The sequence below is a fragment of the Acomys russatus genome, chromosome 24 (genome assembly GCF_903995435.1).
Source record: "Acomys russatus chromosome 24, mAcoRus1.1, whole genome shotgun sequence".
Classification (NCBI taxonomy): domain Eukaryota; kingdom Metazoa; phylum Chordata; class Mammalia; order Rodentia; family Muridae; genus Acomys; species Acomys russatus.
Window position 1 is genome coordinate 36,608,780 of NC_067160.1, and position 25,347 is coordinate 36,634,126.

A 25,347-nucleotide genomic window follows, 5' to 3' on the forward strand; every position below is an offset into this window, starting at 1 on the left:
TTCTGAACATGCCTGCTTGTAAATGCTAGTTTTTCTGTCCCAGAGAACAGGAGACGATATTAGCATAAATGTCAAAAGACAGAATGTATATGAAATGCAAGATCTGTGAATAATAAGCACTTACAAAGTTCTTTGGTTTTTGTTTCTTGTTAAAAAAAAACCCACATAATTTCATAATGGTAAAATATGATTCTTTGGCTTCTTAGAATGTATGTATGTGTGTATGTATGTATGTGTGTGCATGTGTATGTATGTATATGTGTATGTGTGTATGTATGCATACATATGTATATGTCCCTCCTCTAAGAATATCCAAGTCCTTGATCTTTAGTTGGAATCATTGCTGTCTTTGTGGGTCCTGGTAGTGAAGTCATTTGAAATAAATGGAGACACATGCAACTCCAAACCAAAACTGTATATAGCTGTATACTGCTACAATGATGTGTGTGCGCGTGTGTGTGTGTGTGTGTGTGTGTGTGTGTGCACGCGTGCGCGCGTGCACATGCACGTGCTTGCACATGCTATGAAAAGTGATTGCATGGTAGACCCATGGTCAGAAAGTGGAAATGCTCCTATTTCTCCATCATCCTGGATAAGCTCGCCCAACTCCTGGGCCTCAGAGTGACTTTGGAATTCTGCATTCAGCAACACTGAAGCTAGGGCTGCACATTCTGGCCTGTGGAGCTCAAGCAAAGAGAGACAAGCTGCAGCTGACTAAAGCTTGCTGCTCATGTCTTAAGGGGGTTGGTGGAAAATACCTTTTTTTTTTTTTCAAATATTGCATGGGCCTGGAATGTCTCTTGTGCTTTTGTGGTTGTTATAAACTTTCTGTCTCTTGTTTCTCGTGACAGCACTTGAGGCTATCCATTCTAAAATTCACAAATAAACATGTTATATTCTAGAAATTCTGGCGTGTATGACCACAGGTTGTTAACATTTGCGGAGAGAGACCTGAGAGGCCGTCTTCTCCATCCTCTGCAGCTCACAGATCACAAAAGTGAGTCCCAGGAACATCAAGTGGCCTGCCCAAGGTCATACCTCGAATGCAAGTTACTAGAATGATTAGGATCATAGTGTACAGTGTATAAGGCTGTGAGCTTCAGGCCGGTGTCCTGGAGCTGCCCAGCTTGATTCAACTCACCAGGGACATCTCCTCACTTAGAAGCATCTGCAGATTGCAAGCTAACTCCTTTGCCTCAGTTTTCTCACTTACAATCCATGGAAATTGACAATACCCACCTCACATGTTATCATGAGATAACATACATTGTATCATGCAGATACAACATATAAAGACAAACACGCCTAACATTTAGGAAAATCATGAATGCATCATTTTACCATTAATTTCAGATAACCCTTCTCTCTACGTAAGATTTTAGTCAACTGTACATAGTCACTGATTCCTTGTGTGTCCTGAATGTTTGTACCTTTCACTCCCTCCACTGACAGCACCCCAGACCCATTATGCATCAAGTAGATTACTGTGATTAGCTTCATTCTATCTCTTCTACCTTTTCTTTTTCTCTTCTTTCTTCCTTTTGTTTGTTTGTTTGTTTGTTTTGTTGTTGTTGTTGTTGCTGCTGCTGTTTGGTTGGTTTTTTGAGGCAGGGTTTTTCTGTGTAGCCTTGGCTGCCTTGGCGCGATCTTTGTAGCCCAGGCTGACCTCGAACTCACAGAGATATGCCTACCTCTGCCTCCCAAGTGCTGGGCTTAAAGATGTGTGCCACCACGCCTGGCTTCCCTCTACCTTTTCAACTGGGCCTCAGTTGCTAATTTATGTGGAACAAATTATCCCCAAACTCATTCCCACAGCTCTGTGGCACAGGAACTCAGATTCGGTCGGGAAAGATATGTGTCCCTATTGCATCATCACCGAGATGCCTGAGAGCCTTGTCTAAGCTGGTCACTCACATGATAGGCACGGTGTTGGCTCTTGTCTGAGTTTCTCTGGGATGTCTCTCGGAGCTTGATTGAGCTGCCTGGGCCTCCTTGTAGCCTGGTGGGCAGGTACATGGATAAGTGCTCCAAGGCATTGGAAGTGGAAGCTGTCAATTTTTAAAGACATAGGCTGGAAAAACTGGCAAAGTATCACTTTCACCATATTCTATTGGTCAAAACAATCACAGAGCCTGCCCAGATTCAAGGAGAATAAAAATAGACCCCACTCTTCAATGAGAAGTGTCAAAAAATCTGTGACTGCCTTTAATCTGCCATGCTCCACTGTAGCAAATTATTTTCAGTGTATCACAAACTAACTTTAGAAAATGTAAATCGAATCATGTCACACAAGCCCTCCCCCATCAGCCTAAGCCGTACATGCCTACTCATCATGCTTGAAATAAAATACCAACTTTTAAAGGTGGTGGATGAGACCCTGCACACCAGCCCCGTCATTGTTTATCCCCGCTTCCCTTCTCATTCGTGTTTAGTTTATTCTCTGACCTCTGTGTGAAGCATCATTTGTTCACATTCTCCTCTCCTCCTGAGCCCTTGTGATAGTGCTTGTTTCACCTGACTCTTCATTATACTTGGATTTGTTGATTTAGCCCATCGCAGCTTCCATAGGACAAGGACTTCCTTTATTTTCATTACATAGAATGGCTTTGAACACATGCTGAGTGTTCTCTTAAGATTGCTTTTAAACTAACAGTGGTGATTTTGGTTTTTTTGTTTTTTGTTTTTTTTTTCCTGCATGAGGGTGGGGGCGGGGGGGGGGCGGGGAAGATGTCCATACCTGACTTTCTGTTACACTTTTCCTTGGAGGGAGATGCCTTGGTGTCTGGTCTGTCTGCACACAGAGGTTAGGAAGAAAGGGAAGAAGAAGAAGAAGAAGAAGAAGAAGAAGAAGAAGAAGAAGAAGAAGAAGAAGAAGAAGAAGAAGAAGAAGAAGAAGCCGCCAGTGGCCTTGTAGGAACTGTGCTAGGGCGCTGATGTTATAGAGTCAGTAATGTAGGTCATGTGTGTCTAATAAGAAACAAATGACGGGCCTGTCAATGTGGTGATCACTCAAGGGCAGCAGTAGCACATCGGGATGAAAACCAGATTGGTAGCATTGACATGTAACAACTCTGGGCTCCTTTTTCTGGGCACAAGGCCTAGAAATCAACTTGCTAAACTTCTTTGAGACTTCTGTTTTCTCACCTAGGAAGGAGAGACAATAACCTCCTATGAGCATTTCCGTGATAATTACACCACGTAGGAAAGCATCTGCAAGCAGGTTTAAATGTGACTGCAAAATCCTGGTTGCTCTTGCATTGAGCGGTGGGGATCTGTGTACCTCCCCCTGGAATCTGGACAGATTGTGTCTGCTTGGATCAAGGGAGGTCATTAGGATGATGTTCTCAGACCTCCAAGGTTAGGTCACAGACAGCCAGATAGCCAACCTTATGCTTGAAGCTGGCCTGCCCTTGACTGCTGTGCTGCTGTCGCATACTGGCTGAGTCCTTGCTGAACTATTCCTGTGCTGTGCCAGCCTGGGCAACAGATAGGGGAATGAACAAGGCATCTTCAGTGTGCGTCTGCCAAACTGAGTAATTCCAGCCATCTACTTCTGAGTCATTTCAAGCCATGAATGTCTTCTCAGTCGAGGCCCCAAACAGGTTGAACAGAGAATTGTCTCCTTCCAAAACCTTGACACTAGGAATTAATGGGTGTAATAAAGTGTCTGTTTCAAGTCAACGTGTTTTGAGGACTGTTTGCCGCATAGCAAGGGCGAACTGGGGCAGAATGGGAGACTCCAAGCTCATCCCTTGCTCGTGGGAGGTAATCAGAGCATGGCGATTTCATTCTTCCCTCTAAATCTCTCAGAAGATGGGGGGGAGGCATCTACTTGTGGCCTTGATGAACTGGTGGGCTGGTTGGTTGGTTTTTAAGATGTATTGCATATTTATGAGTTTTCATCTGCATGTATGGATGTGTAACACATCTGTGGCCCAGGAAGGCCAGAAGGGGCATTGAATTCCCTGAAATTAGAGTTACATATGGTAGTGAGCCTTCGTATGGGTGCTAGGAGCCAAACCCAGGCCCTCTGCAAGAGGAACAAGCACTTTTAACCACCGAACCATCTCTTCAGCCCAAGGTGGTAGGTTCTGAGTTAGGCCCTAAATGTATCCCTACATTTTGACAGCGAGAGGGGGAAGTTATTAAAGACTTTCCAGGCAGAAAATGTACTTGGGATTCAATGCCATGACAGGCAGAGATCTAGGGCAAACGTTCAGCTCGCTGACTTTTAACATCTGCAGCAGACAGGGCCCTCGGTACAGGAGGGAACCTGCTGAAGAGAGGCTTCCTAAGCGGCCACTTCCTTTCTACAAGAGAATGGCACTGACACGTGATGTGAGCCCTCTCTATGGGCCTCTGCAGGCCCAGTCCTCGCCAGGGCTGACCACAGAAATCTCAGGGGCCTGATTGGTCCTTGCGCAATCGCTTTGCTTCTGGCTCAGGGTATTTTGATTCTGCTCCACTTTGGCACCATATCAGCCCTTTGTTATTCCCCTTGTTCAGTGTTCATTTCTTGTTTGCTTATTCAAACTCCCTTGTCTGTGTCCCAAAAGCTTCCCCCATGTTTTGTTTGTTTTTCACAGAACTGGAATAGGAATTCAGTTTTGCCAGTTTATCACATTTTTAGGCTTGCATGTACGTGGCTAGCTCTTAAGAGGGGCAGTGTCTGCACATATTTGAATGCATTTACTATTCGTGTCACATTTGGTCCTAGAAGGAAGGGCCATGGCTTTAGGTAAGTTATGGATCTTGAGGTGACAGTTCTCAAGGGTGACTTTCCTCTCACTACATAAAGAGCTTTAGTTTGCAAAAATCGCTTTCTACTTCAGTGGGGACAGCTAGGAGACCTGTTGCCATCATTTTAGATTTGGATCTAAAAGCAGCATTCAGGACCCCAGTCTTCTTTCAATTCTCCTTAAAGGGGGACTACAGGGTGCTGAGGGCACACAGCTGAAGGAGTTAGAAAAAGAAAAGAAGAAGAATAGAAAAGAAACCGATAATGTTTTGTTTTGAGCCTCATTGGACCAGAATTCAATACAACTTGATTGGAAGCTTGCTCGTGGCCTTCTTTGTGTTGCCAGTCCTTGTTGTATGTCAGTTTCAAGGCCACCCCTCAGCTAACATGAACATCATTTTTTCTCTCTCTTTATCTCTTAAATAGATTATTTATATCAGGTAACAGAAAAGTTTCTTTGTTGTTATTTTTTGGTGTTGTCATCATTTCGGGTTTTTGTTTTTGTTTTTGTTTTTTTTGGTGTGTAGAATCATTAGTCACACCCCAGAAGCTCTTATGTTCAACAAACAGACTTGTCCATGCCATTAAAAGGCGACTCTATGTTTTTTCTTAACAATATTTTTGTAAACCCAGTCAATCCTTCCCTTCCCCCCTGAGTAAAATCTTGGCTAAGTCTTGAATGTAGCTTTTTTTTTTCCTTCCAGATTTTTTTTCTAGCCACTTTATCTGGAAAGAAAACGTTAAGAGTTGTTCCTTTTCTGGGGTGCAGGTTGGGACAGAGCTGAAAACAAGGAGGGTCCTTGCCCAAATTTAAAACTGTGCAGATAGGCGTCTGAAAAATTTCTTCCATGTATCTCAGGGTTACATCTCTCTCCTCTCTCACCTGGCTTCCTAACCATTCAGGTTGGAGAATGAGCAGAAGAGCAAGGTAAGAGGACAGACATGATCCCGTACGGATGGCACTATGAGCTGGCAGCACAGTACTGTGGGATAGACAGAAGACTCAAGTTCATGATCCTATGGAAGGGTTTTGAGTTTGGGATACTTTGCATCCAACAAGTCACTACTGAGGATCCGTGACTTGCCACAAATGAGGCATTCTCTTCCCAGGCCAACTGTGTAAGTCACCTGCCTCAGCTCCAGACATATCTATTAAGCTGATGCATGTTAATGCTGTTTTCTTGTTGTCTAGAACATCCCCAACTTAGTTCTCTTTTGTTATGAAGCGTTAACAGACTAAAACGATGTGTATTTATTACTTCCTTGCTGGTGTATGTCAGTCATAAATGGGTCTCCAGCCCTGATCAGGCTGGGATCCAGGTACTGGCTAGAGATGCATCTCTTATGGCTTGGAGTCGTCTTTTGGGCACACATAAGTGTTGGCAAAAGGAAATCATTCACAGCTTCAGAACTCACAGAAACCCATCTTCCAGAACAGTAGGACAGCATCTCTCTGACACTTTGCTTTCTTCTAAAGGCTCATTTAATTAGGTCAAGTCTACTCAAGAAATCACTCCTTGGCAACCCAAAGCCAGCTCGTTAGCAGCCTGAGACGCATTTCACTATGAACGACCTACAGAAGGGTGGCTTCTGGGGCAGTTTTCACTCTAAGGAGGCAATCAAGTCAGGGAACAGGGCTGACAGAGGAGTGTGGAGATGTGCCTCTCTCTGGAAGGGCCTATAGGACCTCTTACTCTCAATGTCCACATCTGAGACTGGCAACAGATCCCATTAGCCAGCTCTGATCCGTGCCTCTTCTATTCCTCAGGTACCATCCCATTTCCACTATCCATGCTTATTATGTGTACAACAATCCCACCAAGACATTTCCTCCCTAATAAGAGGTTTTCTCTATTAGTACTGAGAGAGCTGAGAGAAGGGGGTGAGCATGACCCCCAAAACTTCTCTGCTCTCTTCAATTCTCTGTCTTACTAGATTAGTTTTATTTTTTATTTTATTTTATTTTTTTAGAGACTCAATTTTTAAAAACTTGCAAATGAAAGGAAGGAATGAAGCTTTTCCATTAATTTTACACCTTCAGTATGAAATATACTATAGAAACTTATCCACCATGATCCCCTCCCCCCAATTCATGATGGTCAGAGCTAGAAAAGTAACTAACTTTATATCATCTTTCATAACTCCTGCCAATTGCCTGCACTCGGCTCTTCTCCATCTCCTCATAAGTAACCCTTCTGGTTATCCTACCTTTGTGTTATACTGTACTGTACACACATGTACATTTGTTTATCCATGGTACTGGCTAGGTCCTTACATAAGAGAGATAATACACTTTTTTTGAGGTTATGTAACCCCCCCATAGTTGTATACTTTCTAAGTCTATCCCTTTTTCTGTAATTCTTTAAATTTCTTTTTTCATTAGAGATGAGTAATTTTATTATCCACTCTTCCTTGATGGACAATGAGGTTGATTGCAATTCTTTGTATAGTGAATAAATGAGCTATAAACTTGGGGGTGTCAATATCTCTATATAAGTGTATGGAGTTCTCTGGGTATTTGCCAGGGTGAAATAGCTAGCTGTTCATTCAACAGTTCTATTTTTAATTTTTTGAGTAATCTCCAAACTGATTCCCACAATGCCTGTATTAATTTGTACCCACACCAAAAGTGACTATGATTTTTTTTCTCTCCACACTCACCTCAACATTTGTTGTCAGAGTTGTTGGTGATAGCCATACTAACTGGGGTGAGGTATTATTTTAAAGTAGTTTTAATTTTCATTTTTTCTGTTGGCTAGAAATATTGAACACTTTTAAAAACAGGTATTGGTATTTTTGAAAAATTGACAATTAGATTAATCTGCCCATTTCTTGATTGACAGTTTTATTTCCACGGCATTTGATTTTTTGTAATTCATTGCAAATTCTGGCTCTTGGCTTCTTATCTCAAGTGTAGTTGGTAAATATTTTCTCCAATTTTTTTCGGCTGTATGCTTGCTCTGCTTATAGTTTCCTTTGATGAAAAACAAAACAAAACATTTTATTTTCATGTAGTGCATATGTGAGTGCTTGGGGTTAGTTCTACGATGTTGTTGCTCTATTTGAAAAGCTATTGCCTACTCCAATATTTTGAGGGGTATCCCTACTTTTTTTTTTTTTTTTTTTTTTAGAGTTTTGTGGTTTTGCTTTTAAATTGAGGTCTTTGATTCATTTTGAATTGATTTTTACACAAGGCAAGATATATAAATCTAAGTTTATTTTATTTTTTTTTTGCGGGTAAAAACCCATTATGGATAGGCTATCTTTTTCTCAAAATATATTCTTTATTTTCCATTGTCAAAAAATGAAGTGAGCATAACTTGTCATTATATTTTCTGATCCTCTATTATGTTACATTGACCAGTTTGTTAACTTTTATTCCTTTATTATTACAGCTGTCTTTATCACTATAACTCTATAGTATAGTTTGAGTTTGGATATAGTCCTTTCTCCTTAGGACTTCTTTGGCTGTTCATGTTTTATTATTTTTTTTTCTGTCATTTCACATGAATTCTTGAATAATTTTTCTAAACCTTTGAATGTGACATGAGCATTTTGACAAGTATTGCATTACTTCTTTATATTAATTTTAGTAGTATAGACATTTTCACAATATTAATTCTGCCTATTTAGGACCATGAAATATGTACCCATTATGTAATATCTTCTGTGATTTCCTTTGTCAATATTTTGAAAGTTTCATTGTAGTGGTCTTTCAATTCTTTAGTTACATATATTCCTAAATACTTAATTTTTTTCGGCAAGTTATTTTGAATGGAATATTTCTCTAATTTCTTGGTCAGACTGTTGGAATAAATAAAGCTCACTTTAAAAAATATTGATATTTATATCCTGTAAATTTGCTGTAAATGTTTATTAAATTCAAGCATTTTCTAGTGGACTCAATAGGATCTTTTAAGAATAGAATCACATCATCTGCAGAGAGGGATAGTTTGGCCTCTTCTTTCGTATCGTTATCACTTTTACGTCGTCTTCTCTGATGCCTACAGCCAAAGTTTCCAACACTACACCAGACAAGAGAGGGGAGGATGGACGTCCTTGTCTCGTTTCTGATTTGTAAGAAAATGCTTTCATCATGCCTCCATTTAAATATAATATCAATTATAAGTTTGTTATATATAGCCGCTATTACTTTGAGGTCTGTTCCTAAAGTCTCTAGAACTCATTATCATGAAGGCATGGTAAAGTTTGTTTAATGCCTTTTCAGCACCATTGGAATGATTACATGGCTTCTGAAAGCTTGTTTATATGATACAATACATTTATTAGTGTCTGTGAGTTGATCCAACCTTGCCTTTCTGGGATGAAGCTGACTTGATCACAATGGGTAATCTTCTTAGTGTGTCCCCACATTCCATTTGCAAGTATTTTGTTAATAATTTCTACATCCATATTTATCAAACAAAATGGTCTGTCTTTTTTTTTTTTCTATTTGTCTTTACCCACTTTTTTGTCTCAAGATGGTAACTGCCTTCCTTGAATGAATATAGTTGTGTTCCTTCACTTTCTATTTTATGGAACAAATTGAGAATTAGTCTGAGTTCTTCTTTAGAAGGTTGATAGAACTCACCAATGAGCCCACCTTGTCCCGGGATTCTTTTCAAGGCATGGGGGGGGGTTCATAACAGCATCCACTCGCTGCCTTTAATGGACCTGTTTAAGTTATTTAGCTCTACAGGGTTTAAGTTTGATAGAGGATACGCTTGTAGAGATTTTTCGCCCCCTGGGACGTGCAGACTTTCAGAGTATAAATTTCTGACAAAAAGAAAGAAGCAGAAGATATAACTTAATAAAATTGGGGGTCAAAGGAGTGTTGTTACAACTTACCACAGTGAAACTCAAAGCATCATTAGAAGTTGCTGCGAAAAATTTTACTCAAAATTTGATTTTATTTTTATACTCGAGGACAGGTGAGGGGTCAGGGCCACAGGACAGTTTGGAACACCTGCTTTGTAAATGCTGCCCAGGTTGTTGTGTGTCTGCAGTGAAATTTGAGAACAACTGGCTGCTCTTCTGGGATCAGTTTAAACTACACCAAACCAATTCTATAATTTGGAGGAAACTGAGGCTTAGAGGTGAAAATGTTTTTTCAGGGTCACACTGCTCATAAGTAGTAAAATCTCTATTTGAATAATACTCCAGTTTGTTTCATACCACTGTCTGCACTAGTGTTCTAATATTTTCTCCTAATTTACTTCTTAAATAAAACGACTTAGGTCACTTTGGGCCAAATTCCTTGGTGACAGTTGTACCGCTGAATTTATTGTCATGTGGGATCTGACTTTGTATTCAGTTACTTTATCATGACAGTTTATTTCCTTCTATGTCAGAGGAACATCTCTAGGGTTTTGGTTAAATAATTTCATCCAACTGACCAAATGCAGGTCAACTTTGTCATCCAGCAGGGATAGGAAGGGTCATCAAATCAGAGACTGAGACAGTAAAAAGGACTTAAAGCTGAGCAAAGCAGCATCTCCCTGTCATCCTCCTGCCTTGGGCAGTATCTTGAGGGCCTGGACTCATGGCAGTGGCAGGCTGAGAGCTGGTCCCAAGTGAAAACTGTGAGCAGTTCTATCCCATGCTTAGAGAGCTAACTGGACTGCTGATGTGTTTGCATTCCCTGTCGAAACTGAAGAGAGACCACAATTGGATGTGAATATTTATTAAGCTTATTTTATAACTGCCTTTTCCCTCAAGTGTCTGGTTGCCTTGTGTTGATTCAGAACACTCACCACCCTGCAATGTACAAGCAAAGTTAGCCCACGACACGGATCCAAACCTACAGCCTAAAGAGGTTCAGCCGTCCTTTATGCTGGAAACTGTCTTAGCAATAATAAACCACTTTGAGGCACTTGAGGCTTGCTTTGTTCCAAGGTGGCAGAGAGCAGTGTAATGTCTGCATCTCATGTGGACGGCTTCCTAGAAGATCCCAGTGGGAGTGGAAAGTTTGGGAATGTCATCAGGACTTGAATTAAGACCACATGTGTAGGCAGGAAGGCAAAGTTTGATAGACTGTTGATTGTTCAGTGGGATGAGGAGTGCTATTTCTGAGCTAGAGCTTTGAGGTCTGTGTATGGGTCCACAGCAAAGATATCCTGTTATCCATTAGCCCACAGGAGCAATCCTTCTGTAGATCATTTATAGTGAACATTTAATCTCAGGTCGCCTGTCATTGCTATCGAAAGGAATGTACTCAGGGAATGAAAATTAATTTCCATAGTTGCCTAAATAAAACCTAATTAAGAAGATAAATTTTCTCCCAGGAACACATGTGCCATGCATTCTAGAACAACGCAGAAATGATTTATTCTGGAGGGTTTGGCATTATTTCTATGTTGTCTTCCCCATGGGTCTATTCCCTCATTAGGGAAATAGTCTGGAATTGGCTGAAGAGAGCATAGATTGCCTTTTGTAACCCCTTAAAAGGTCGTTGCAGGCCTATGAATTTAAACCCATGGGGAAAAGAAAGTGGTGGAGGGCTTCTAAGCTCGCATAGGCTTTTGTGGTTAGGTGTGATGCAACCAGGAGCAAGTATTAGGAATTATGTTCTCCAGATGGCTGCACGTCTCAGACCAGGCCAGAGATAATGTTTTATTCCTCTGAGTTGTTTGTCTGAAATATGTCTGGGATGGAACATATAACCAAGTAAGGAGTCCGTAGAAGAAGAGCCAAGCTCAGGGAAATTCTTTTCCATGTAGCTGGATCCAGCTCTGTGGGTGATTTCGCTGGGCCTCTGGGGCAGGAATACTGGAGAGTGCATGCCTGCCCGTATTCAAACAAGGTCCTTACTGGGGTTTTATTGGCAAAACAAAGACCAAGAATGTCTCCTTTGTTGAGAACTTATAGTGCATAATTATTTACAAAAAAATGATCACAACAAGTAAGATAGAGAATAGATTTTTCATCCCCATTTTATAGAATGAGGAGGTTGAGTCAAAAAATGGTTGACTAGTCTGAGAAGTAAGAAGATTTGAACTGACACAAATAATCTGAACCACGCGTCCTCACAAACACAGCACCATTATACCATTAATACTGTAATCACAATGGTGGTTAAAATGTTTAGCACTTTGAGCACTCCAACCTTATGTTTGCTTCTTCAGCTGAATAAGGCAGGTATCACTAGGATATGGAGGTGAGTGACTCGCCTAAGCTAGGTGGATAGGTGAGTTCCATGGGACAACTAAGCCACCAGAGTCCCGCTTGGCTATTTCTTGTCTCGTCTCTAGTGGAAGCTGGAAATGTGCTTAGGATAGCATTATTCGTCAAAGAATTCTATGCTGAGCAGTTGAGAGCCCTTTATTCTCATTCCCTTCCTTGCAGTGCAGAAGAAGTCTTATTTCTCTGGAACATCTCTTCCCCTTGTAAAGCTTTGCTCTGGTCACTGTGCTAGATGGACAGAGGCCAGAACTCTTGGCCAGCGCTCTTGGTCCTGTTATATATAGGGTGACTTTGGAGATGCACAAAACAGCACATGCTCTGAAGGTAAGCTGCAGAAAAAGGGCAGCTCCTGTAATGTTGGGAACATGCTTCCCTTCATGGGAAGTCAGACTTTGGACTAATTTTCTATCCAATATATCTGTGAATAGCTTGGACCTACCAGGTTTCTGTGTGACTTATATGTGTCACACAGACGTTCTATGTGTCTTGCTTTGCGATCTGGTTCGACGTGATATCCTGAACTTATTGAAAACTTAGTTAAGGCAAACTATGTCTTTGCATAGGAAAAGGATCTTAACGCATACTTGCTGGCTGCTTTTGTCTGTTCACCAATCTGAGGTCAAATTATAATTAACCCATCCCCTTCACAAATCAAATCTCAACTGCATCTGTGCATTTTTTTAACTCTTAAATAAATCTGACAAGGAGTTACACATATTGATTTATTGCTATAAAATGGTATGTAAAATCTGCGAGTCCTTTGAAAATTTTAAGGTCAATATTTGCATATCAAGGACATTTGAAAATGAGCAGGGCACAGAAGGAGGTGTTTGTACCCAGCTATCTCCCTTTTGATTTGTGAGAAATAACAGAAAGTGTTTGTGTTTTTAAATTAGAAACAACATTACCAATGTGGATAATTGTGCTGGTTTATTCATCGGGGTAGGCTGTTTTGTCATTAAGAATCAGTCTGTGCAACTTCTACGAAATATTAAAACTAAAAGCCTTGGTTTCTAGGAAAAACTATTCTTAGCCTGATTAAAAATGATAATTCATCTGTAATCAAAAGGCAATAGTTGTTTCCCATGTTAGTAGATGTGTGTGTGCCTTGACAAAAGGGAGACAAGAAGACTTAATTAATTAATGTATTTATTTGAGAGAGTGTCTCACTATGTAGCCCTTGACTGGTTTGGAGCTCACTAGGTAGGCCATGCCATCCTCAAACTCCCAAAGATATGTCTGCCTCTGCCTCTTGGGTGCTGAGATTAAAGATGTAGAGAATCATTATTTTATCTTTAGTTAAAATGTACATACATTTACGTATAAATATATTGGAAATGCTGTATATATTTCTAGTTGAGATGGCCACGCTCTCAAAAAACCACAATGTGTCTAACAGAAACAGTGCCAGGCACGAGAAAATTCCTTTTGAGTTGTTGGTGAGGTGAGTTCAAGGGAACTCAAATACACTCCATTGTCTTGACAGCCTTCCAAAAAAGAGAAGGTAAGAAAGAACTTAATGATAAAGACGCCACACATTTTGGACACAGGACTTGGAGGAATCAGTCTGGATCCAGCTGCCGGAGGACTAGTGCTCAGAATCAGTAGGGCCTGTGCAAACTGAAGACCAATGAGCAGTTTTACCCGGCTGTAACGCCTATGAGCCACAACAATGCCTAGCACAGCAAGATAGTCTGAAAAGTGCAGTGGTGCCACTTATATCCTGGGCAACCAACAGCCACCTAACTAGACCCGCTCAGTAAGAGGGTATCCATTCATGCCCGGCACTGTAAGACTAGGCAGCTCCCAGTGCCTGCTGAGCCTAGAGGGAGCCTACGATGCCATTTTCCTAAACCAGTCTAACCTGTAACTTCGTTCTAAACACTTACCCTTATGCCCGCAGATGAGTGTTGCTCAGGGCCCTCACCAAAGACGCTTTCTTTTAAAAGAGGAGATTGTTACAAAAAGCCACAAGGAGTCAAAATGCAGGGATTAAGTGATTATGGGGGTACCTACTCCCAGGGAATGCATTTACCACACAATCCCTACATTTAAGGCTCAGAGAGAGCAGGAAGATCATAGGGCCAGGATATCAGCTGCTAGGTACTCTCAAAAAAAAAATAAAAATAAAAAATAAAAAAATAAAAGGACATAAAATGGGCATGTTTAGGGAGGAGTGGATGGATCCCAGAGGAGTTGTATAGAATTCTCAGAGTTAATAACATATTCTACTATTTAAGAAAAAAAGGGGGAAGGGGGTCTTTGGCTTCGGCAGCAGAAGCAAGATGGCTAAAGGAACTTCATCCTTTCTTTGGAAAGTGTCCCAATAAGACGCACATGTTGTGCCACCACGGTGGCTCTGAGGCCTACCACCTTCAGAAGTCGACCTGTGGCACATGTGGCTGCCCTACCAAGCGCAAGAGAAAGTATAACTGGAACACCAAGGCTAAGAGACGAAACACAAGCGGCACTGGGTGGATGAGGCACCTAAAAATTATCTTACCAAAGATTCAGATGGATTCTGTAAAGGATCAACACCGAAACCCAAGAAGGCAGCTGTTGTAACATCCAGTTCAGCTTGGGGATTTCAATCAGACATAAAATAAATACTCTGGTTTAAAAAAGTAAACAAAACAAAACAAACAAACAAAAAACTCCAAAACCCCCAAAACAACAACAAAAAAACTCAAAAAGAAAAAGAAAAAAAGAAAAAGAGGGGCATGTGCCATCACACAAACAGATTTAATTTATTAAGGAATCAATACAGCTGAATGTTCTGCATAGTAGCTTTTACTGGGCTTGTCTGAGGCTCATGCCCCCATATGCAGAATGCACTGCTATTTCTTTGTAGAAACGAGTAAAAATTAGAAATCTTGTACAATGGAAACTCCTCTGAATCTAGGAGAACAACGCTAGCAAGGATTACTAGTGATGAAGGACACAGAGTCTGAACCTGCCGTTCTCTGGAACTTGGCAAGGTCTCAAATGGAGGGACTGGGACACCAAACCAGCCACAAAACCTTCGACCTACAGTTTGTCCTGCCTGCAGAGTGTTCTGGGACCTGAGCCTAGCAGAGACCAGAGAGACTTCACCCAGCAAATGATGGGAGCAGAGGCAGAGTCCACAGCCAAACGTTAGGCGGAGCTCAGAGACTCATGCCAAGCCGAGGGAAGAAGGATTGGAGGAACCAGAGGGGTGAGGGACATCACGAGAACTCTAATCAACTGACTGAGACTCAGGCCTCACAGAGATCAGGGAGTCTGTAGGCATCTGACCTGGATCCTCTGTATATATGTTATGGCTAAGTAGCTTGGTATTCTTGCAAAAATTCTAACGGGGGATGGGGTGGGGTGGGGTGAGGCAGGGGAGCGCCGTCCCTGACTCTTTTGCCTACTTGTGGGATCCTTTTCCTCCCACTGGGTTGCCTTGTCCACTAGCCTTGATGTAATGGTATGTGCCTGCCCTGTGGCTTGTAAAGTAGTGTTTAGTTGATGTCACTGGGAGGCCTGTTCTTTTCTGAGGGGAGGCGGCCAGGGGGTGGTGGTTGGGCGTGGAGAGAAGAGGGTGGGGAAACTGTGGTCGGATGTAACATATAAGAAAAAAGCAAAAGAGAGTAAGAAGTGGTTTCATTCTAAGTATGAGCTGCTGTAGAGAGGAAGGAGACAGAGATAGAACCACAAGACTGGTACACTTGCTTGGCAGGTTTATCTTTCTGTAGGCAGAATATTAACTTTCCTTAATCAACAAGCTATAGAAAAGTTGGAGGTTCCTTGAACACAGTTTAGCTTAGTGTTCCCATGTGCTTTCTTAGAAGTCTAGTTCCCTAACCCTCTTGCTGTGTTTCTTGGCCGAGTTCCCTATCTGTGTGTCTTTCTGTGAGTTCCTTGTGACCCCCGGAGAAGCAGGACGAGTTACAGAGGGTCTGGGCGGCATGGCCAGGGCAAAGGGAGCCGCTACATGGGCTGTGACTCCTGACTGCGTTTGGAACCGCAAACACCAGATTTCCTTCTTCTCTCCTCAAAGTGCTGTGCGGCACTTTTAAAATTAAAGTGTATTAACACTGTTTGTTCTCAGAATGTGGGACAGTGTAAATCGGGCTGGAATTTGTTGTCCCAAAGCTTCTGAGAAAGTAATTGCAGCTATGTTAATTGAATTCTTACCTGCGTGTTTGGCACCAGGCAAAACTTAGTGCAGCCTATTTTCTCCGCAGCCCTATTAAGATCTTGCTACGAGCACTGTGTTAGAAAAGAGCAACTGAAGGCAAAACAGGGAATGTCTGTGGCCAAGGTCATACAGGAAGTAATGATGGTAGAGTTTGAATGTGTTTGGGGCCAGGGAGAGTGAACAGGGTCTTACTGTAGCCAAGGAAAAGTGTTCCTTGTATTTCAGGGCCACAGGAAAATACAAGCTCATGGTGGCCCATGAACAGGTTGTCAGGATAGGTTTCTCTCATGCCCTGAGACTAAATGTAGCTACTAAAAGTAACATTTTTTAAAAGCCTATAGAAGGTATAGGACTCTTCAAGAAAGCATTCATATTGTTGCTGTGCTGTGCAAGGACACAGCCAAATGGCCGATGCTCTGAAGTCTCCCATATAGACCATCACGTGGAAACCGGAATTTCTGACAGCATGTTACAACTCTGGAACCTTCCCCGTTAGGGCCTCCTGTTGAGGTTCATGGAATTTGAAACAATCATCAACTTAATAGGCAAGGCCTCTGGCAATGTGGTTTGACTTCCCAGCTAGCCACTATGGAGGTTGTTCTCCTGGGTTGGAGGATGACACATGGAGGCAGGCCTTGAGATCCAATGTCACAGAACTGTTCAGCGTATCTAAGCAAGAATGTCCTGGCAACCTATAACATCATTACCTGCCCAGTACTAAGTGTGCCAGCTGCCCAGGGCATAGCCACCTGGTCTCCCTCTCCTGCTCCCCTCTTGTGTCTCTCTTCCTCTTCCTCTCTCTTGCTATCTCTGTCCTTCACTCTTCCTCCCTGGTCTCCCATACTCCAATAGCAAACTTTTCCATGTCATATCTGTTGCTTGGCATCTTATTTTTCATATTCCATCCTGCCTACTCTGTGCACAGGTGCAGAGCCAAGGCTACAGACATACCATATTTCAGTTCTCAAGCTGGTCCAGTGGCTCTGTCATTTTTCTCTCTGTGTCGGGCTTCTAGCAGATGACTTCTTGGCTGTTGGAAAGATGATGCTGTGTGGTACTTTCCTTTAGTTGTTTATTTTGTAATTGATGGTAATTCTTTTTCTTCAGGAGTTTGGTCATAGCCGCTCATGCGGTGTCACGGTCAGGTGTCTCAAGCACACCTTTGTGCTGTTGCTAGCTTGCACCTTTGTTTTGTCAGGCCTTGCTATCCTGTCACTTTCTTGTTAGCACTTTCAAGGTCTACCACTACTTCTAGGATGGAGTCCAAAAGTGACAAAGGGAATGCTGCCAACCTGTAGTGTTTGCTTAGTATACTCACGTTCTTTTGTTAAGAGAGTACTAACATATTGCTGAATTTGTTCCAGGGCTTGCTCTAAGCATGTCATATCTGTCAACACCCCTTGAGCACTATAGTAATAATCTTCTAGGGCTGTTGGCGTGGTCTGAATCGTTGTGTCACCCCCTAGTTCATCTATTAAAACTTAAGCATTGTACCAGGAAGTTGGACATTTGTGAGGCAGTTCATTCCTGAGGAGGCGGTGCCCTTATTATTGACGTTAGTGCCCTGTACACGAGAGTCTAGTGGGTTCTCTAGCTCTTTCAACCGTCTAAGGACACTGTCAGAAGGTGATAACCATAGCCCAGAGTGAGCCATCAGCAGAGATGCAGTCTGTCTTCAGCTGGAATTTCTAGCCTTCCAAAATGGTGAGAAATACATTTTTGCTGTGTATGAGCTATCTACCCAGCTAAAGGCATTTTGTTCTAACAACCCCGAAGAGACTAAGCTGTTTTTATGTTTCTCCTTCTCTTTCACAGATGAGGAAGTGTGGTAGCACATGCTAAATATCCGGCCCTAGACCAGGTAGCTAGTAGGAGGTGGTGTCTGACCTCAAGCCCCTGTGTTTTTGGGTCAGCTTCAGGACCCCCCGAACAGTGGTTCTTCCTGGGCCTCGAGAACCGCTTGCTCATGTCACGTACTTCACAGCCACCTCCTGGTTAGAATTCAAGTCACTGCTGAGTCAACCCTCAGCACACCCTCCATGCGCCTGCCTACCAGTCTTTTAGCTCTCGGTGTGGAGAGCAGTTCCCCCAGCCCCTCCCCCAGCTGGCCACATTACTCACTCCACAAGCACCTTGTATTTTCTCCTTATTGCACATAACACATCGGTGATTAAGCAATTAGTTGAATAATGAAAACATTTTTCACTATCATTAAACCTTTAAGTGACTTGAAGGTAGAGAGCCTGTCTACCTGTGTCTTCAGTGCCTGGCATAGTACTCAAAAGGTTGCAGGTGCTAAATTACCATATACCACATTTACGACATTAAACTGTCAAACTGAACAATCACCTACGAAGACTGTGGAGATCAGGGATGAAGGAAAGTGCTTGGAAGGCAGAAGGCCTGCTGCTATGCGTGCCTCTCTCACTGACTGGCTACTTGTTGGACAGGCCCTTTGACTTCTGGGCCTTGCTTCCTTCACAGGTAGGGCCCAAAGGACTCTTTTTTTTTTTTTTTTTTTTAAGTTTTTCCAGACAGGGTTTCTCTGTGTTGCCTTGGCTGTCCTAGACTCTTATCTAGACCAAAACATATTTGTTAGGGCCAAATGAAAAGGATTGTACTTGGGAAATTACTCGGTCTAGCTTTTTATTGGTTGATATGACATTTTTTCATGCTTACGAAAATGTATTTTTTACTATATTTTCTTGCTGAGACATCTGATATAAAAGTTATATAAAAACCAAATAAAAATTATCTGTGGATCCAACACATAGTCGTCAAGAGACACCTGGGACAAAGGAATCTTTTGAACTGCACTGTCAGCGTGTAGTGAGAAAGATCTATTTTGTGGGCAGTTCTCTGGCTCATGTGACTTGGAGCCTTCAGCAAAGTATAAGGTAAAGGAAGTGGTGGTGGTTGTGGGGTGCGTGTGTGTGTGTGTGTGTGTGTGTGTGTGTGTGTGTGTGTGTGTTGTGTGATTAAAGTGGTATATTTGATATCTTCGATAGTAAGAAATATCAAAAAATTAAACTAAGTTAAAACTAATGTATAAGAATTCATGTAGGATCATTTCTAGTGCCATCCATTTGTCCACAAATTTCGGGATTTCCTTGTTTTTAATAGCTAAGTAGTATTCCATAGTGTAAATGCACCACAGTTTCTTTATCCATTCTTCAACTGAGGGACACTTAGGCTGTTTCCAGGTTCTAGCTATTATGAATAAGGCTGCTATGAACATGGTTGAGCATATGTCCTTGTTGTGTGGTGGAGCATTTTCTAGGTATATTCCAAGGAGTGGAATAGTTGGGTCTTGAGGAAGCCTTATTCCCAGTTTCCTGAAAAAGTACCAGATAGATTTCCAAAGTGGCTCTAGCCCAAAAACGCATGTCCCACGAAAGTCTTCACTTACCAGGAGATTGGGATAGATGTGTGGACATCCTACTGAGACTCTAGGTAAGAGAAATATAGAAGATGGAGAAATAGAAAGAGCTAGAGAGTCCTAGAAACCTACAAGAAGAACATTGTGATGGGTGGATGAGAGCCCAGGGGGTCTGCTCCAACTATTGTACTAACCAAGGACAATACAATAGTAAACATCGAACCCCTACTCTGATCTAACCAATGGACAGGACATTCTCCACAGTTATGTGGAGAGTGGGGACTGACTTTGACATGAACTCTGGGGCTCCATATTTGACCACATCCCCTTTGTGGGGAGGCCTGGTGGCACTCAAAGAAAGAATAAGCAGGCTACCAAGATGAGACTTGATAGCCTATGACCATATAGTGGGGGAGGAGGTCCCCCTTGGTCATAGACCTAGGGGAGGGGAATAGGGTGAAAGCAGGAGGGAGGGAGGAATGGGAGGATACAAATGATGGGATAACAATTGAGTTGTAATCTGAATAAATTAATAAAATTAAAATTAAAAATAAAAATAAAAGAATTCATGTAGGAAAGTATTACCCTAAGAGCTAAGATCCCTGTTATGCATTTGAGGAGGGAGAATTTTCTCTGTGGCACTCAGAAAGGCATCTAAGGCAGCTGGCAGTGTTTTATTTCTTAAACTAGGTGGTGATACGAGAGTTTGTCATATGGTAATTAATTCTAGGATATGTTTGCATAATTGTCTCTACCTATGTTTTGTTTTTCAATGAGATGATTTAAAAATAAACTGAAACAATGTAAGGAAATACCCAGGTCAATTTATAAATAATAACAGTATAGAACTATGGCTGCAAAATAAAAGATGGTTTTGGTAACTATCTACACTGGTGCTGTCCTTTACCCTCCCCCTCCCCACTCCCACCCCCAAGGCAGAGTTTCTCTGTATAGCCTTGGCTGTCCTGTACTTGCTTTATATACTAGACTAGCCTTGAACTCACTGCTATCCGCCTGCCTCTGCCTCCCTGGGTGCTGGGATTACAGGCATGTGCCACCACTAGTGGCCTGGTGACATCCTTACCCAGGAGTGGACTAATTTCTTTGGAAAGCACCAGATTCTGCAGTTTAGGCTTCACGGCTGTCAGATCTGTCCTGAGGACTCTGCTCTGCTGTGTAGGCTAAAACAGCAGAGACAATGTATTAGCAGAGGCAGAGCTGCATCCCAAGCTCCGTTTAGAGACAGGCTCAGGAGCAGTTTCGGTTGCAGGGTGGGCGGTCTAACCCTTAACAAATCTGTAAGCAGAGTGCTGGCTGGAGTCCTAGTCCTGCTGGTTCAAAGGCATCAAGCAGCCTGTTTCTAAAGCTTCCTTCAAAGGGCCTGAAACAGGCGGGTACTTACTCTAAGGGCTGTTTTATTATTCAAAATGCCTTGAAAACGTGTTAGGAATTGCCTTCCCAGATGAAATAGCGGAGACACTGTCTTTCTGAGTTGAGCTTGGATTCTGGAAATACCTGTACTGGTCATTCAGAGGCAAGGCTAATGAATAATGAATGAAGTGGGTGATCAAGCTGGGAGATGGGTGTTAGGTAAAGCTCACGGGAACCAGAGCTTCCTAAGAGGCCACTGGTCACTCCCTTCTGCGAGTGGGCTTTCAGATCCTTCGCGCGTACTCCATGCTTCGGTGATGGATTTTGGTCTAAGTAATGCTTTGATATTAGAGAGACAAGCGATGCCTTCTCCGTGTTAGTGATAAGGCCCCATCTTTTTGCTGAGACTGTTTTGTTTTGAGGGCTCTTGGGACTTCATGTTGGAGGCTTGTGACTTCTGTTCTGGTTTCTTTGTTAACTCAGAGCTTTATCCACTTCAAGATAGGGTGGTGCCGATTCCCCCCGTGATAAAAACGCATGCTTTACCTCTGATAATTCTTATCTCAAGTGATGCAATCTCCAAGAACTTGACTCATTTTCTCCTACTTGGAAACTATTTCTTTACCATTACTGATTCAGCTTAAATTCTCATGTTCAACCTTTGATTTGAATGCTCAACCCTTGCCCCCCCCCCCACATTCCCCTCCCCCTTTTCTTTTCTCTTCTTTTTTTAAATTTTTTTATTATTTTATTTATTTGTGTGTGTGTGTGTGTGTGTGTGTGTGTGTGTGTGTGTGTGTGTGTGTGTGTGTTTTGAGACAGGGTTTCTATTGTAGTCCTGGCTGTCCTGGACTCTTTTGTAGATCAAGCTGGCCTGGAAAACTCACAGAGATTCTCCTGCCTCTGCCTCCTGAGTACTGGGATTAAAGGTGTGCGCCACCACGCTGCTTCATCACCATGTCAACTTAAAAACATAATTTATACTGTCTTAATTTTCTGATTTGCTCAACTTCACACCGTATTTGACGCCATGGAAGCGTGCCATCAAGCACTATGTCCTACTCTGAGAGGGAAGAAACAAGTTGTCACATGTCCTTCCACTGTTTCTGCAACTTTGCTCCCAGGGAGGCTGTGAGAGGAACAGTGCCTGTCAGGAGACTGGTCCTTACACACTGACTGCATCATGAAGTTTGGGAGGACCTTGACACTTAGGGAAATGCCTAGGCAGGGAAAGAGGAGGTTGGACGTTTGAAGAACTTGTCCTGTGGGATATAGAAAGCAATTAGACCTGACTTCCCTTCCCCCACTCCCCTGCTTTCCTTCCTCCTTTTTTTTCTTTCTAAAACTTTTTCATACAATACATTTTGATCATATTTTGCTTCTTCCTCGACTCCACCTTTCTACCCCCCCAACTGCATTAAAAAAAAATTCTCTCTTCAAAACAATGAAAAAGTAAATCAAAACAAACAAATAAAACTCAATAAGACAAAAAAACAACAACAACAAAACAAAACAAAGCAAACCCCCCTCCAAAAAAAAAAAAAAAGAATAACCCATAGATTTCATGTTGGCCAACTACTACCTCTTGGGCTTGGAGACTTATTTAGGACTAAGAATCTGTGTCTACTACCCTTTCTCAGTGCTAGGGTTTTGTCTGGTTTGAGCCTGTGCAGGTCTTGTGAATGCTGTCACGGTCTCACTGCGTTCCTAAGTGTGTCAGTCCTGTTGTGTCTGGAAGACATTGTTGCCTTGGACTCATCGACCACCTCTGGCTCTTACACTCTTTCTGCCTCCTTTTCTTCACAGATCCCTGAGCCTCGAGGAAAGATGTTTCATAAAGATATATATACCCTTTAGGGCTGAATGCTCCGAAGCTGTCATGGTTTACACATTGTCCAGCTCTGAGTCTCTGTGTTAATTCCCATCTGTTGTAAAAAAAAAAAAAAAAAAAGAAAAAGAAAAAGAAAAAGAAAAGAAAAAAAAAAAGAAGCTTCTTTAAGGAGGGCTGAGGGATGCACTGACTTATGGGTATAGCAATATGCCATTAGGAGCAATTGTATCACTATATTCCTTAAGAAGAACAATAGTAGTAGGATTTCCCCTAGGCTTGTGACCTACGTATCTCAGGTTCTTGGCCATGTTAGCAGTATCAGGTGTGGTTTTTATTTCATGGGATGGTCCTGAAATCCAACTAGAAAGTGTCATTTCTAGAAAAAGAGAAAGTTGCTCCCACTATATTTGTGCCTCTATTACAGGGAAGTCACTGTTGTAGGGAACAGAGCTTAGAGCTGGGTGATACTAGTGATTTCTCCCTGCTTCCCCCACCCCCTAATAGCATGGAGAATACTTTCCAGCACCACAAATGCTAATCAGTAGTGGTGAATCTTCTGCTTGGGCACCCGGTCTACTCCTCGGTGTTTAATGACCTAAGTAAGCGTTGTCTTCAGCAATAGGGTACTGCCATCCAGGTGTCGAGAGTAACAAACTGCCTTGGGAAAAGCCTGTGATGTTTTAGGGGTGTCTATGGACTCCTTTAGCTAATGACTCAACAAGATATAACTGGAGGTTTAGCTTATGGTGGCATAAGATGTCCAGCTAGTGGATTGTCATCTCCCTATATCTGGTGATTCCATTTAAAATCTTTTCACATATGTACATATTAGGAAGCTTCTGCAGGTGTGGGTCTCCATATGGGTTTTCAAAAGGCCTTTACTGTTGGTTGTCCCTCTGCATGTCCCCTCCTTTATCTTTCTGTCCTATTCCCCTCCCCATTTAATCTTCCTGCTTTTCTTTCCCCTTTGCCTCTTTATAAGACTATATTCTATTTCCTCTTCCTGAGAAGATCTCCTACCCCAGGCTCCTTACTAGGCATCCAACAGCTGTGCTTATTTGAACACATATTAAAAACCCACATACGGGAGAAAACATGCAGTATTTATCTCTCTGAGTCTGAGTTACCTTACTTGACGTGGTTGATTCTAGCTCCATCTATTTCACCAAAAATTCTATACTTTTCTTTTTCCTAATAGTTGAATAATATTCAATTGCATGAATGTGCTACATCTTCATTAATCATTCATCAGTCAATAGACATCAATTTACAGATCAATTGGCAGTAGATAGGCTATTCCCAATTTCTATTATGACTAAAGTAGCAAAGACCATGGGTGAGAAAATATCTCTGTAGTACAAGGTAGAACCACTGTGGGAGGAACTTGACAAGGTGCTTGAAAGGGAAGTCCATGGGGAGGGATGGAAAAGTGAAAGTGTTTGAAGAGCTGGTAGTGGGAAGCACAGAAAGCATTTAATCCTGACTTCCCTCTCCCTTTCCTTCTGTCTTTCTTTTTCAGCAACCCCTCCCCCCTTTTTTTCTTTTTGAGATGTGATGTTACACTGTGTAGCTCATGCTTGTTACTAACGTACCATCATACTGACCCAGGCTCTTTAGTGTTGGGATATTCAGGAGTAAACTCCTACACCTAACTCCATTCGACTTTTCCTGTGACCAAAAATGTATGGATAGGCTTTACTACAGAATTTACTACAACCAAAACCTTCCAATGAGGTAGGGCAGCCAACTTGTCTGACAAAAAATTTGTAAAAGATTGATGTTAAAAAAAAAAAACAAAAATAAACAAACAACAAACAAAACACCCCATTTGTTCATGGCTTCTCTTCTTGTGTCTTGAAATGTGATTTCTTATCGTCTTCCTCCAGATGCAGAGTCTGCTGTCCCCTTCCCCTGACTCTTACCTCTGGATTGGCCTTACCCTTTCTTTTCCAGCAGAATGAAATGAGTGTGACCATGGGTGGAACGTGTCACATCCTTCTGCTTGCTCTCTTGTTCTCCTTCATTTGCTTGCCGGAAGGCAGAGGTTCTATGAGCCACTCACCCTGTTGTTTTAATCCACGGTCCACGACCTGCCAGCCATGTGAATTAGCAGCCAAACCAAATCACCAGGCTACCAGACACATGGGTGAGCGAGCCTGGCATAGCTCAGTGGATTCAGCCAGCTGAGCCACTGACTTGTAATCAGTAGTTAATGATAATATATGTTGCTTACAGTAACCAATTTAAGTCTAGGATATGTCAGAGAACAAACTATACATATTAATCACAGCACACACTCTCCAGTCCCATCTTACTTGTTCCTCTCCAATACCTCTAGGAGGTACTCAGCCTGGTGGAAGGAGCAAAGAATAAGGATGAAGAATTCCAAGACTTGTGCAGCTCCTGACGTTGCTGTATGCTACTGTACATCACGCAGGCTCTTCCGTTACAATAATGTACATTTTAAAGTTTCCCTTAAGTCAACCTGAACTCCTATTTGCAAAGTTGTGAAAGATTATATTTACCTACTATCATAATACTTTTGTGAAGATGAAAAGAAAGAGACAAATAAACATATTGCATCAAACTAACACGCTTCCACATATTTATTTAGTTTAACTATTATTATGCTAGGGTAAAAGCAGTCAAGTATGTTGTCAATGTTAATTAATATTCTTATT